Source organism: Thalassophryne amazonica, chromosome 16, assembly GCF_902500255.1.
Source record: "Thalassophryne amazonica chromosome 16, fThaAma1.1, whole genome shotgun sequence".
Classification (NCBI taxonomy): Eukaryota; Metazoa; Chordata; class Actinopteri; order Batrachoidiformes; family Batrachoididae; genus Thalassophryne; species Thalassophryne amazonica.
In genome coordinates, this window is record NC_047118.1 from 27587059 (window position 1) to 27600470 (window position 13412).

Consider the following 13412-nt stretch of genomic DNA (forward strand, 5'->3'; position numbering starts at 1 on the left):
ACTTTGCAAAAACAATGTCGGACTCTGTAGTTTTCTCTGGGCCCCTCCCCAATCAGACCGGGAGTGACATGTTTAGCCGCATGTTCTCCTTGAATTGCTGGCTGTCTGAGTGGTGTCCAAAAAATGAGGTGGGCTTCATAGATAATTGGCAAAGCTTCTGGGGAAAACCTGGTCTTGTTAGGAGAGACGGCATCCATCCCACTTTGGATGGAGCAGCTCTCATTTCTAGAAATCTGGCCAATTTTCTTAAATGCTCCAAACCGTGACTATCCAGGGTTGGGACCAGGAAGCAGAGTTGTAGTCTTACACACCTCTCTGCAGCTTCTCTCCCCCTGCCATCCCCTCATTACCCCATCCCCGTAGAGACGGTGCCTGCTCCCAGACTACCAATAACCAGCAAAAATCTATTTAAGCATAAAAATTAAAAAAGAAAAAATAATATAGCACCTTCAACTGCACCACAGACTAAAACAGTTAAATGTGGTCTATTAAACATTAGGTCTCTCTCTTCTAAGTCCCTGTTGGTAAATGATATAATAATTGATCAACATATTGATTTATTCTGCCTTACAGAAACCTGGTTACAGCAGGATGAATATGTTAGTTTAAATGAGTCAACACCCCCGAGTCACACTAACTGTCAGAATGCTCGTAGCACGGGCCGGGGCGGAGGATTAGCAGCAATCTTCCATTCCAGCTTATTAATAAATCAAAAACCCAGACAGAGCTTTAATTCATTTGAAAGCTTGACTCTTAGTCTTGTCCATCCAAATTGGAAGTCCCAAAAACCAGTTTTATTTGTTATTATCTATCGTCCACCTGGTCGTTACTGTGAGTTTCTCTGTGAATTTTCAGATCTTTTGTCTGACTTAGTGCTTAGCTCAGATAAGATAATTATAGTGGGCGATTTTAACATCCACACAGATGCTGAGAATGACAGCCTCAACACTGCATTTAATCTATTATTAGACTCTACTGGCTTTGCTCAAAAAGTAAATGAGTCCACCCACCACTTTAATCATATCTTAGATCTTGTTCTGACTTATGGTATGGAAATAGAAGACTTAACAGTATTCCCTGAAAACTCCCTTCTGTCTGATCATTTCTTAATAACATTTACATTTACTCTGATGACTACCCAGCAGTGGGGAATAAGTTTCATTACACTAGAAGTCTTTCAGAAAGCACTGTAACTAGGTTTAAGGATATGATTCCTTCTTTATGTTCTCTAATGCCATATACCAACACAGTGCAGAGTAGCTACCTAAACTCTGTAAGTGAGATAGAGTATCTCGTCAATAGTTTTACATCCTCATTGAAGACAACTTTGGATGCTGTAGCTCCTCTAAAAAAGAGAGCTTTAAATCAGAAGTGCCTGACTCCGTGGTATAACTTAGCCTGGAAAAAGAGTCTGTTGCTCTATAAAAAAGCCCTCCGTAAAGCTAGGACATCTTTCTACTCATCACTAATTGAAGAAAATAAGAACAACCCCAGGTTTCTTTTCAGCACTGTAGCCAGGCTGACAAAGAGTCAGAGCTCTATTGAGCTGAGTATTCCATTAACTTTAACTAGTAATGACTTCATGACTTTCTTTGCTAACAAAATTTTAACTATTAGAGAAAAAATTACTCATAACCATCCCAAAGACGTATCGTTATCTTTGGCTGCTTTCAGTGATGCCTGTATTTGGTTAGACTCTTTCTCTCCGATTGTTCTGTCTGAGTTATTTTCATTAGTTACTTCATCCAAACCATCAACATGTTTATTAGACCCCATTCCTACCAGGCTGCTCAAGGAAGCCCTACCATTATTTAATGCTTCGATCTTAAATATGATCAATCTATCTTTGTTAGTTGGCTATGTACCACAGGCTTTTAAGGTGGCAGTAATTAAACCATTACTTAAAAAGCCATCACTTGACCCAGCTATCTTAGCTAATTATAGGCCAATCTCCAACCTTCCTTTTCTCTAAAAAATTCTTGAAAGGGTAGTTGTAAAACAGCTAACTGATCATCTGCAGAGGAATGGTCTATTTGAAGAGTTTCAGTCAGGTTTTAGAATTCATCATAGTACAGAAACAGCATTAGTGAAGGTTACAAATGATCTTCTTATGGCCTAGGACAGTGGACTCATCTCTGTGCTTGTTCTGTTAGACCTCAGTGCTGCTTTTGATACTGTTGACCATAAAATTTTATTACAGAGATTAGAGCATGCCATAGGTATTAAAGGCACTGCGCTGCGGTGGTTTGAATCATATTTGTCTAATAGATTACAATTTGTTCATGTAAATGGGGAATCTTCTTCACAGACTAAAGTTAATTATGGAGTTCCACAAGGTTCTGTGCTAGGACCAATTTTATTCACTTTATACATGCATCCCTTAGGCAGTATTATTAGACGGTATTGCTTAAATTTTCATTGTTATGCAGATGATACCCAGCTTTATCTATCCATGAAGCCAGAGGACACACACCAATTAGCTAAACTGCAGGATTGTCTTACAGACACAAAGACATGGATGACCTCTAATTTCCTGCTTTTAAACTCAGATAAAACTGAAGTTATTGTACTTGGCCCCACAAATCTTAGAAACATGGTGTCTAACCAGATCCTTACTGTGGATGGCATTACCCTGACCTCTAGTAATACTGTGAGAAATCTTGGAGTCATTTTTGATCAGGATATGTCATTCAAAGCGCATATTAAACAAATATGTAGGACTGCTTTTTTGCATTTACGCAATATCTCTAAAATTAGAAAGGTCTTGTCTCAGAGTGATGCTGAAAAACTAATTCATGCATTTATTTCCTCTAGGCTGGACTATTGTAATTCATTATTATCAGGTTGTCCTAAAAGTTCCCTAAAAAGCCTTCAGTTAATTCAAAATGCTGCAGCTAGAGTACTGACGGGGACTAGAAGGAGAGAGCATATCTCACCTATATTGGCCTCTCTTCATTGGCTTCCTGTTAATTCTAGAATAGAATTTAAAATTCTTCGTCTTACTTATAAGGTTTTGAATAATCAGGTCCCATCTTATCTTAGGGACCTCGTAGTACCATATCACCCCAATAGAGCGCTTCGCTCTCAGACTGCAGGCTTACTTGTAGTTCCTAGGGTTTGTAAGAGTAGAATGGGAGGCAGAGCCTTCAGCTTTCAGGCTCCTCTCCTGTGGAACCAGCTCCCAATTCAGATCAGGGAGACAGACACCCTCTCTACTTTTAAGATTAGGCTTAAAACTTTCCTTTTTGCTAAAGCTTATAGTTAGGGCTGGATCAGGTGACCCTGAACCATCCCTTAGTTATGCTGCTATAGACGTAGACTGCTGGGGGGTTCCCATGATGCACTGTTTCTTTCTCTTTTTGCTCTGTATGCACCACTCTGCATTTAATCATTAGTGATCGATCTCTGCTCCCCTCCACAGCATGTCTTTTTCCTGGTTCTCTCCCTCAGCCCCAACCAGTCCCAGCAGAAGACTGCCCCTCCCTGAGCCTGGTTCTGCTGGAGGTTTCTTCCTGTTAAAAGGGAGTTTTTCCTTCCCACTGTAGCCAAGTGCTTGCTCACAGGGGGTCGTTTTGACCGTTGGGGTTTTACATAATTATTGTATGGCCTTGCCTTACAATATAAAGCGCCTTGGGGCAACTGTAAACTCCTCATGCCGACTTGATTGATTGATTAATTGATTGTTGACCCAGTAAGTCGTCAGAGAACAGAGAACTTTCAGAAGAAGTCGGCATGAGGAGTTTATTCGGACATTCCATTGTTAACGGTCATTTTGTAATGAAAGAACGTGCGGGCAGAGTCGCATGTCGGGCTGGACCCGACCGCGGGGGGTCGTGGCAGGAAAAACACCTCCGTTGGAAATCTTAATGGGCAAGTTGGAACATGCCCAAGCTGTTAAACAATTTCTCAGTTACTCACTTGTTAAAAGCCATTAAAAGCCGCCTGAATTCTACAAATGGTTTTCAACACGGAGGTGTTTTTCCTGTCGCGGCGCACACAGATTTGCCGAGTCGTCACGGAAACGACTCGGCGAATTTGCGCGTACGTCTTTCATTAAAAAAATGTCCTTAAACAGTGGAATGTCCGCATAAATTCCTCATGGCGGCCTCTTCTGAATCTTCTCTGTTCTCTCATGATGTCCTGGGTGAATTAAGCCTTAAATTAGGATGTTTTCAGCTTGAAACAGGCCGACGACAGCGCCTGGAAGCGCTGCAGGACGTCCCGCTCCGTGGGAAGTCCTTACACCGACAGAAACACCCCATAATCTCTCATCAGCCGTTAAACTTTTCACAGAAAACCAGCTTAATTTCTCGAATAGTGTCCACTCGGATATTCCTCACAGGTCCAGAAAAAATTTTGATAAAGCAACGCGCGCCGTCTCGAGCAGCGTGTGAAACAAAGGAATTCAGCCGAGAGGGCGGGACCACATCTCACTCAAGGCCTGCCCACAGGGAAATGACGTCACCGACACGCGTGAAAAAACTCACGCATGCGCACGAGGGTTCAAGCATGATTGGTGTAATCGCATGTCATTCAAATCCATATAGTTAAAAAAAAAATAAAAGGGTCGGTTTATTATCTAAGAGACCTCGTATGTGCCCAAGGGGTGCTATATAAAGGGAGAAAAGCAGGGGGCCTAAGATGGACCCTTGTGGAACCCCAAATTTCATGTCACTAAGATTAGAGGTAGTGTTACTAAACAAAACACAATGAGAACAACTGGTCAAGTATGACGTCAACCATGCAAGGGCACTCCCAGTAATCCCAAAATGATTTTCAAGCCTATTGAGTAGAATATGTTCTGTGGAATGATCTCCCTGCATCAATAAAACAGTCAGATTCTGTAGAGACTTTTAAGTCCAGACTTCAGACGCACTTATTTTCCCTTTCGTATGGCTAGCATACTGGCATAGTATGTTACTATGCTTTTTACTGTTTTTAATTCATTTTATTAGTAAACAGAGCGTGCCACGATGTAAACTTTACCTAACTTCTGGGTCTTTTAGTAAAACTTAGGGCTAGTGGCCGGCAATCACCTTAGTATTTCTTCTGTTTTTCTTGTTCCTTTATGTTGCCAAATTATACTTTATTTGTTGTCTTTCTGATGCCTGATTCAGTTTTTTCTCTATGTTTGAGGTGCGGCTCCATCCAGAAATGGGTGTGGTATTTGTGCTGGAGACCCTCCTGTCATGTGCAGCGGCAACATTTCCTGTTGTGAATTGTTTTATAATATGTAGTATATGTAGTATATGTAGTAATCTGTAGTATGACCCAAGCAGAGGGTCACCCCTTTGAGTCTGGTCTGCTTGAGGTTTCTTCCTCAAATCATCAGAGGGAGTTTTTTCTTACCACTGTCGTCTGTGTTCTTGCTCTAGGGGTTGGTAAGGTTAGACTTTACTTGTGTGAAGCACCTTGAGGCAACTCGGTTGTAATTTGGTGCAATATAAATGAAATAAATTGAAATGATCTCCACACTCACTTTACAGTTACTGAAGTAATATTCCAGGCATAATTTTTAATGGCCACACCCAAGACAGCGGTGATGAAAGCCACCTCCTACACATGAATCAAATCCTCAAACCAGCATTAGAATGTAAGATTTATTTGGTCAACATGAGATGGGTTGGGCTTCATTTGTCACACTGGTTCTTGGTGAACTCTACCTGCTCAGGGGTCAGGCACGGCCAAGATGGCACCATATGGAAAACCCCCACGAGTTCCAAACCTGCGGCTGGGTGACATGATAGAGGATTTTAGTGGAGGTGATGGTCTAGTGGTTAAGTGTTGGGTTTGAGACCAGAGGATCCTTGGCTCAAATCCCAGCCTGACCGGAAAATCACTAAGGGCCCTTAGGCAAGGTCTGTAATCCCCTAGTTGATCCCGGTGAGTGAGCACCTTGTATGGCAGCAACCTGACATCAGGGTGAATGTGAGGCATTACTGTAAAGCACTTTGAGCATCTGATGCAGATGGAAAAGCGCGATAAAAATACAGTCCATTTTTTGCCTGTGAGGCTCTGCGTTAACATGCAGAATGTTTTTTGAGATGAAATGTTACAAGCTGCCTGTGATTTCTGAGTGTGTCATGTTCTGATCAGGAACTGAAGCTGAAAATGTTTCAGACGTCTCTGTCCGATCTCTCCCGTCCCATCGATGTTCTGCAGTGGGATGGACACTCTGGTAAGATGACACATTCAGCATGCATGCCATTTTCCCATCATTTCAATCACATTTGCGTCAGAGCAGGAGACACCAATGAGACTCTGGGGAAAACCCAAACAAAGAGCCTGTACAAGTTCCAGTTCCAGTGAGTCAAAGAGCTGATCTGGACTTTTCCTCCTGCACACGTGGATTCCATCAGTCTCCTGATGAAATAGATCTCAGGGCGTTGCTCCACGCTTCATATTTGTTTTGCCATCACATCAGTGCTCTTTCTCTTCTAACTGTTAAAAGGCAGAAAGAGGCAGGGCTGAACCAAATGCTGTCCTTCACAAAGACGACACCAACAGTTTGCAGATCATGTTTTCAAAGAACTTAAAAGACACTAAGAACTCTTATCATCAACTTGGAGGACTGTTTGTGTCCAGCTGATGACTGAACGCCCAGTTCTCAGTTTCCCTTTAGCTCAGTTCCTGATTTCTTAACTCGCTTAATCACAAGCATGTCTGCTGTTTGGAGTCAGACAGGTGGCACTGAGGGGAACCCTCAGACAGGTGGGACAGAGTGGAATCCTGAGACAGGTGGGACTGAGGGGAACCCTCAGACAGGTGGCACAGAGTGGAACCCTCAGACAGGTGGCACAGAGTGGTACCCTCAGACAGGTGGGGCAGAGTGACACCCTCAGACAGGTGGGACAGAGTGACACCCTCAGACAGGTGGCACAGAGTGGAACCCTCAGACAGGTGGGGCAGAATGAAACCCTCAGACAGGTTGGACAGAGTGGATCCCTCAGACAGGTGGCACAGAGTGGCACCCTCAGACAGGTGGCACAGAGGGTAACCCTCAGACAGGTGGGACAGAGTGGCACCCTCAGACAGGTGGGGCAGAGTGGAACCCTCAGAAAGGTGGCACAGAGTGGAACCCTCAGACAGGTGGCACAGAGGGGAACCCTCAGACAGGTGGGACAGAGGGGAACCCTCAGACAGGTGGGACAGAGTGGCACCCTCAGACAGGTGGCACAGAGTGGAACCCTCAGACAGGTGGGACAGAGTGGCACCCTCAGACAGGTGGCACAGAGTGGAACCCTCAGACAGGTGGGACAGAGTGGCACCCTCAGACAGGTGGCACAGAGTGGAACCCTCAGACAGGTGGGACTGAGGGGACCCCTCAGATAGGTGGCACAGAGTGGAACTCTGAGACAGGTGGCACAGAGTGGCATGCTCAGACAGATGGGACAGAGTGGCATGCTCAGACAGGTGGCACAGAGTGGCACCCTCAGACAGGTGGCACAGAGTGGCACCCTCAGACACGTAGGACAGAGTGGAACCCTCAGACAAGTGGGGCAGACTGAAACCCTCAGACAGGTGGCGCAGAGAGGAACCCTCACACAGGTGGGGCAGACTGGAACCCTCAGATAGGTTGGACAGAGTGGCACCCTCAGACAGGTGGGACAGAGTGCAACCCTCAGACAGGTGGGACAGAGTGGCACCCTCAGACAGGTGGGACAGAGTGGAACCCTCAGACAAGTGGGGCAGACTGAAACCCTCAGACAGGTGGCGCAGACTGGAACCCTCAGACAGGTGGCACGGAGTGGAACCCTTGGACAGGTGGGACAGAGTGGAACCCTCAGACAGGTGGGGCAGACTGGAACCTTCAGACAGGTGGCACAGAGCGGAACCCTCAGACAGGTGGGGCAGACTGGAACCTTCAGACAGGTGGCACAGAGCGGAACCCTCAGACAGGTAGCACTCAGGGGAACCATCAGACAGGTGGGACAGAGTGGAACCCTCAGACAAGTGGGGCAGACTGGAACCCTCAGACAGGTGGCACGGAGTGGAACCCTTGGACAGGTGGGACAGAGTGGAACCCTCAGACAGGTGGGGCAGACTGGAACCTTCAGACAGGTGGCACAGAGCGGAACCCTCAGACAGGTAGCACTCAGGGGAACCATCAGACAGGTGGGACAGAGTGGAACCCTCAGACAAGTGGGGCAGACTGGAACCCTCAGACAGGTGGGGCAGACTGGAACCCTCAGACAGGTGGCACAGAGTGGATCCCTCAGACAGGTGGCACAGAGGAGAACCCTCAGACCGGTGCGACAGAGTGGCACCCTCAGACAGGTGGGACAGAATGGAACCCTCAGAAAGTGGCACAGAGTGTAACCCTCAGACAGGTGGCACAGAGGGGAACCCTCAGACAGGTGCGACAGAGTGGCATGCTCAGACAGGTGGGGCAGAGTGGAACCCTCAGACAGGTGGCACAAAGTGGAACCCTCAGACAGGTGGCATTGAAGGGAACCCTCAGACAGGTGGGACAGAGTGGAATCCTCAGACAGGTGGCACAGAGTGGAAACCTCAAACAGGTGGCACAGAGGGGAACCCTCAGACAGGTGGCACAGAGTGGCGCTCTCAGACAGGTGGCACAGAGTGGAACTCTCAGACAGGTGGGACAGAGTGGAACTCTCAGACAGGTGGGACAGAGTGGCACCCTCAGACAGGTGGGGCAGACTGGAACCCTCAGACAGGTGGGGCAGACTGGAACCCTCAGAAAAGTGGCACAGAGTGTAAACCTCAGACAGGTGGCACAGAGGGGAACCCTCAGACAGGTGCGACAGAGTGGCACCCTCAGACAGGTGGGGCAGAGTGGAACCCTCAGACAGGTGGCACTGAGGGGAACTCCCAGACAGGTGGGACAGAGTGGAACCCTCAGACAGGTGGGACAGAGTGGAACCCTCAGACAGGTGGCACAGAGGGGACCCTTCAGACAGGTGGCACTGAGGGGAACCCTCAGACAGGTGGCACAGAGTGGCACCCTCAGACAGGTGGCACAGAGTGGAACCCTCAGACAGGTGGCACAGAGTGGAAACCTTAAACAGGTGGCACAGAGTGGAACCCTGAGACAGGTGGCCCAGAGTGGCACCCTCAGACAGGTGGCACAGAGTGGAACTCTCAGACAGGTGGGACAGAGTGGCACCCTCAGACAGGTAGGACAGAGTGGAACCCTCAGACAGGTGGGGCAGACTGGAACCCTCAGACAGGTGGGGCAGACTGGAACCCTCTGACAGATGGCACAGAGTGGAACCCTCAGACAGGTGGGACAGAGTGGCACCCTCAGACAGGTGGGACAGAGTGCAACCCTCAGACAGGTGGGACAGAGTGGCACCCTCAGACAGGTGGGACAGAGTGGAACCCTCAGACAAGTGGGGCAGACTGAAACCCTCAGACAGGTGGCGCAGAGTGGAACCCTCAGACAGGTGGGGCAGACTGGAACCCTCAGACAGGTGGCACGGAGTGGAACCCTTGGACAGGTGGGACAGAGTGGCACCCTCAGACAGGTGGGGCAGACTGGAACCTTCAGACAGGTGGCACAGAGCGGAACCCTCAGACAGGTGGCACAGAGTGGAACCCTCAGACAGGTAGCACTCAGGGGAACCATCAGACAGGTGGGACAGAGTGGAACCCTCAGACAAGTGGGGCAGATTGGAACCCTCAGACAGGTGGGGCAGATTGGAGACCTCAGACAGGTGGCACAGAGTGGATCCCACAGACAGGTGGCACAGAGGAGAACCCTCAGACCGGTGCGACAGAGTGGCACCCTCAGACAGGTGGGACAGAATGGAACCCTCAGACAGGTGGCACAGAGGGGAACCCTCAGACCGGTGCGACAGAGTGGCACCCTCAGACAGGTGCGACAGAGTGGCATGCTCAGACAGGTGGGGCAGAGTGGAACCCTCAGACAGGTGGCACAAAGTGGAACCCTCAGACAGGTGGGGCAGACTGGAACCCTCAGAAAAATGGCACAGAGTGTAACCCTCAGACAGGTGGCACAGAGGGGAACCCTCAGACCGGTGCGACAGAGTGGCACCCTCAGACAGGTGGGACAGAATGGAACCCTCAGACAGGTGGCACAGAGGGGAACCCTCAGACAGGTGCGACAGAGTGGCATGCTCAGACAGGTGGGGCAGAGTGGAACCCTCAGACAGGTGGCATTGAGGGGAACCTGTTGGGTATTTTCTCCTCCAAACATTTTTAAACCTTTAACAAGACAAACAGAGTCAAGAAACACCAGTGAGACAGAAAGTCAAATATTACGCGCGGAGTGCGGCCAGGCTGTACACCAAGGCTACACTAAAGTCTGGCCTGCTTTTCCGCTCTTTTTATTAAGAGACGCCCTCATCACATAAACAAGAAACTTGTCCTAAGGGTGGGGGTAATGACGCAAGACAAGTTTCTTCCCATAACATAAACGCATACGTCAAGTGCAGCTGTAAGGAAGAACACTTCAGGTCAGCACATCTCGTTCGTCTGTTGCAGTTATCAGCTGTTTTGCATCTGCCTGGAACACTAAGCATCACAATCAGTCAAAATTCAACCTTCAGTTCTTTTACTCCCAGTCGTTAGCGGCTACGAAAACAAAGTTATGTTATAACAATAAGTACATCCAGTCCTTCATTCCCAGTTCAGATTGACCCCAGAGTGCTAAAACAAAATTGAATTCTCAGGATTGCATTAAGACAGGTGCAAAACAGCACATCTCCGTTCTCATGAGAAAGAAGACAAAGCTAAAACAAGGTTGAATAACACGTACGTTCTCAGGGTGAAGTGCAAAACAGCACAACACCGTTCTCATGAGAAAGAAGACAAAGCTACAAATGTTTAACAGTGATAACATATATATATATATATATATATAAAATCCTTAACAGAACCCTCAGACAGGTGGGACAGAGTGGAACCCTCAGACAGGTGGGACAGAGTGGAACCCTCAGACAGGTGGCACAGAGTGGAACCCTCAGACAGGTGGCACAGAGTGGAAACCTCAAACAGGTGGCACAGAGGGGAACCCTCAGACAGGTGGCACAGAGTGGCACTCTCAGACAGGTGGGGCAGACTGGAACTCTCAGACAGGTGGGGCAGACTGGAACCCTCAGACAGGTGGGGCAGACTGGAACCCTCAGAAAAGTGGCACAGAGTGTAAACCTCAGACAGGTGGCACAGAGGGGAACCCTCAGACAGGTGCGACAGAGTGGCACCCTCAGACAGGTGCGACAGAGTGGCATGCTCAGACAGGTGGGGCAGAGTGGAACCCTCAGACAGGTGGCACAGAGTGGAAACCTCAAACAGGTGGCACAGAGGGGAACCCTCAGACAGGTGGCACAGAGTGGCACTCTCAGACAGGTGGCACAGAGTGGAACTCTCAGACAGGTGGGACAGAGTGGAACTCTCAGACAGGTGGGACAGAGTGGAACTCTCAGACAGGTGGGACAGAGTGGCACCCTCAGACAGGTGGGGCAGACTGGAACCTTCAGACAGGGGGGGCAGACTGGAACCCTCAGAAAAGTGGCACAGAGTGTAAACCTCAGACAGGTGGCACAGAGGGGAACCCTCAGACAGGTGCGACAGAGTGGCACCCTCAGACAGGTGGGGCAGAGTGGAACCCTCAGACAGGTGGCACTGAGGGGAACTCCCAGACAGGTGGGACAGACTGGAACCCTCCGACAGGTGGGACAGAGTGGAACCCTCAGACAGGTGGCACAGAGGGGACCCTTCAGACAGGTGGCACTGAGGGGAACCCTCAGACAGGTGGCACAGAGTGGCACCCTCAGACAGGTGGCACAGAATGGAAACCTTAAACAGGTGGCACAGAGTGGAACCCTGAGACAGGTGGCCCAGAGTGGCACCCTCAGACAGGTGGCACAGAGTGGAACTCTCAGACAGGTGGGACAGAGTGGCACCCTCAGACAGGTAGGACAGAGTGGAACCCTCAGACAGGTGGGGCAGACTGGAACCCTCAGACAGGTGGGGCAGACTGGAACCCTCTGACAGATGGCACAGAGTGGAACCCTCAGACAGGTGGGACAGAGTGGCACCCTCAGACAGGTGGGACAGAGTGCAACCCTCAGACAGGTGGGACAGAGTGGCACCCTCAGACAGGTGGGACAGAGTGGAACCCTCAGACAAGTGGGGCAGACTGAAACCCTCAGACAGGTGGCGCAGAGTGGAACCCTCAGACAGGTGGGGCAGACTGGAACCCTCAGACAGGTGGCACGGAGTGGAACCCTTGGACAGGTGGGACAGAGTGGCACCCTCAGACAGGTGGGGCAGACTGGAACCTTCAGACAGGTGGCACAGAGCGGAACCCTCAGACAGGTGGCACAGAGTGGAACCCTCAGACAGGTAGCACTCAGGGGAACCATCAGACAGGTGGGACAGAGTGGAACCCTCAGACAAGTGGGGCAGATTGGAACCCTCAGACAGGTGGGGCAGATTGGAGACCTCAGACAGGTGGCACAGAGTGGATCCCTCAGACCGGTGCGACAGAGTGGCACCCTCAGACAGGTGGGACAGAATGGAACCCTCAGACAGGTGGCACAGAGGGGAACCCTCAGACCGGTGCGACAGAGTGGCACCCTCAGACAGATGCGACAGAGTGGCATGCTCAGACAGGTGGGGCAGAGTGGAACCCTCAGACAGGTGGCACAAAGTGGAACCCTCAGACAGGTGGGGCAGACTGGAACCCTCAGAAAAATGGCACAGAGTGTAAACCTCAGACAGGTGGCACAGAGGGGAACCCTCAGACCGGTGCGACAGAGTGGCACCCTCAGACAGGTGGGACAGAATGGAACCCTCAGACAGGTGGCACAGAGGGGAACCCTCAGACAGGTGCGACAGAGTGGCATGCTCAGACAGGTGGGGCAGAGTGGAACCCTCAGACAGGTGGCACAAAGTGGAACCCTCAGACAGGTGGCATTGAGGGGAACCCTCAGACAGGTGGGACAGAGTGGAACCCTCAGACAGGTGGCACAGAGTGGAACCCTCAAACAGGTGGCACAGAGGGGAACCCTCAGACAGGTGGCACAGAGTGGCACTCTCAGACAGGTGGCACAGAGTGGCACCCTCAGACAGGTGGGGCAGACTGGAACCCTCAGACAGGTGGGGCAGACTGGAACCCTCAGACAGGTGGGGCAGACTGGAACCCTCAGAAAGTGGCACAGAGTGTAACCCTCAGACAGGTGGCACAGAGGGGAACCCTCAGACAGGTGCTACAGAGTGGAACCCTCAGACAGGTGGCACAGAGTGGAACCCTCAGACAGGTGGCACAGAGTGGAAACCTCAAACAGGTGGCACAGAGGGTAACCCTCAGACAGGTGGCACAGAGTGGAACCCTCAGACAGGTGGGACAGAGTGGCACCCTCAGACAGGTGGGACAGAGTGGCACCCTCAGACAGGTGGGGCAGACTGAAACCCTCAGACAG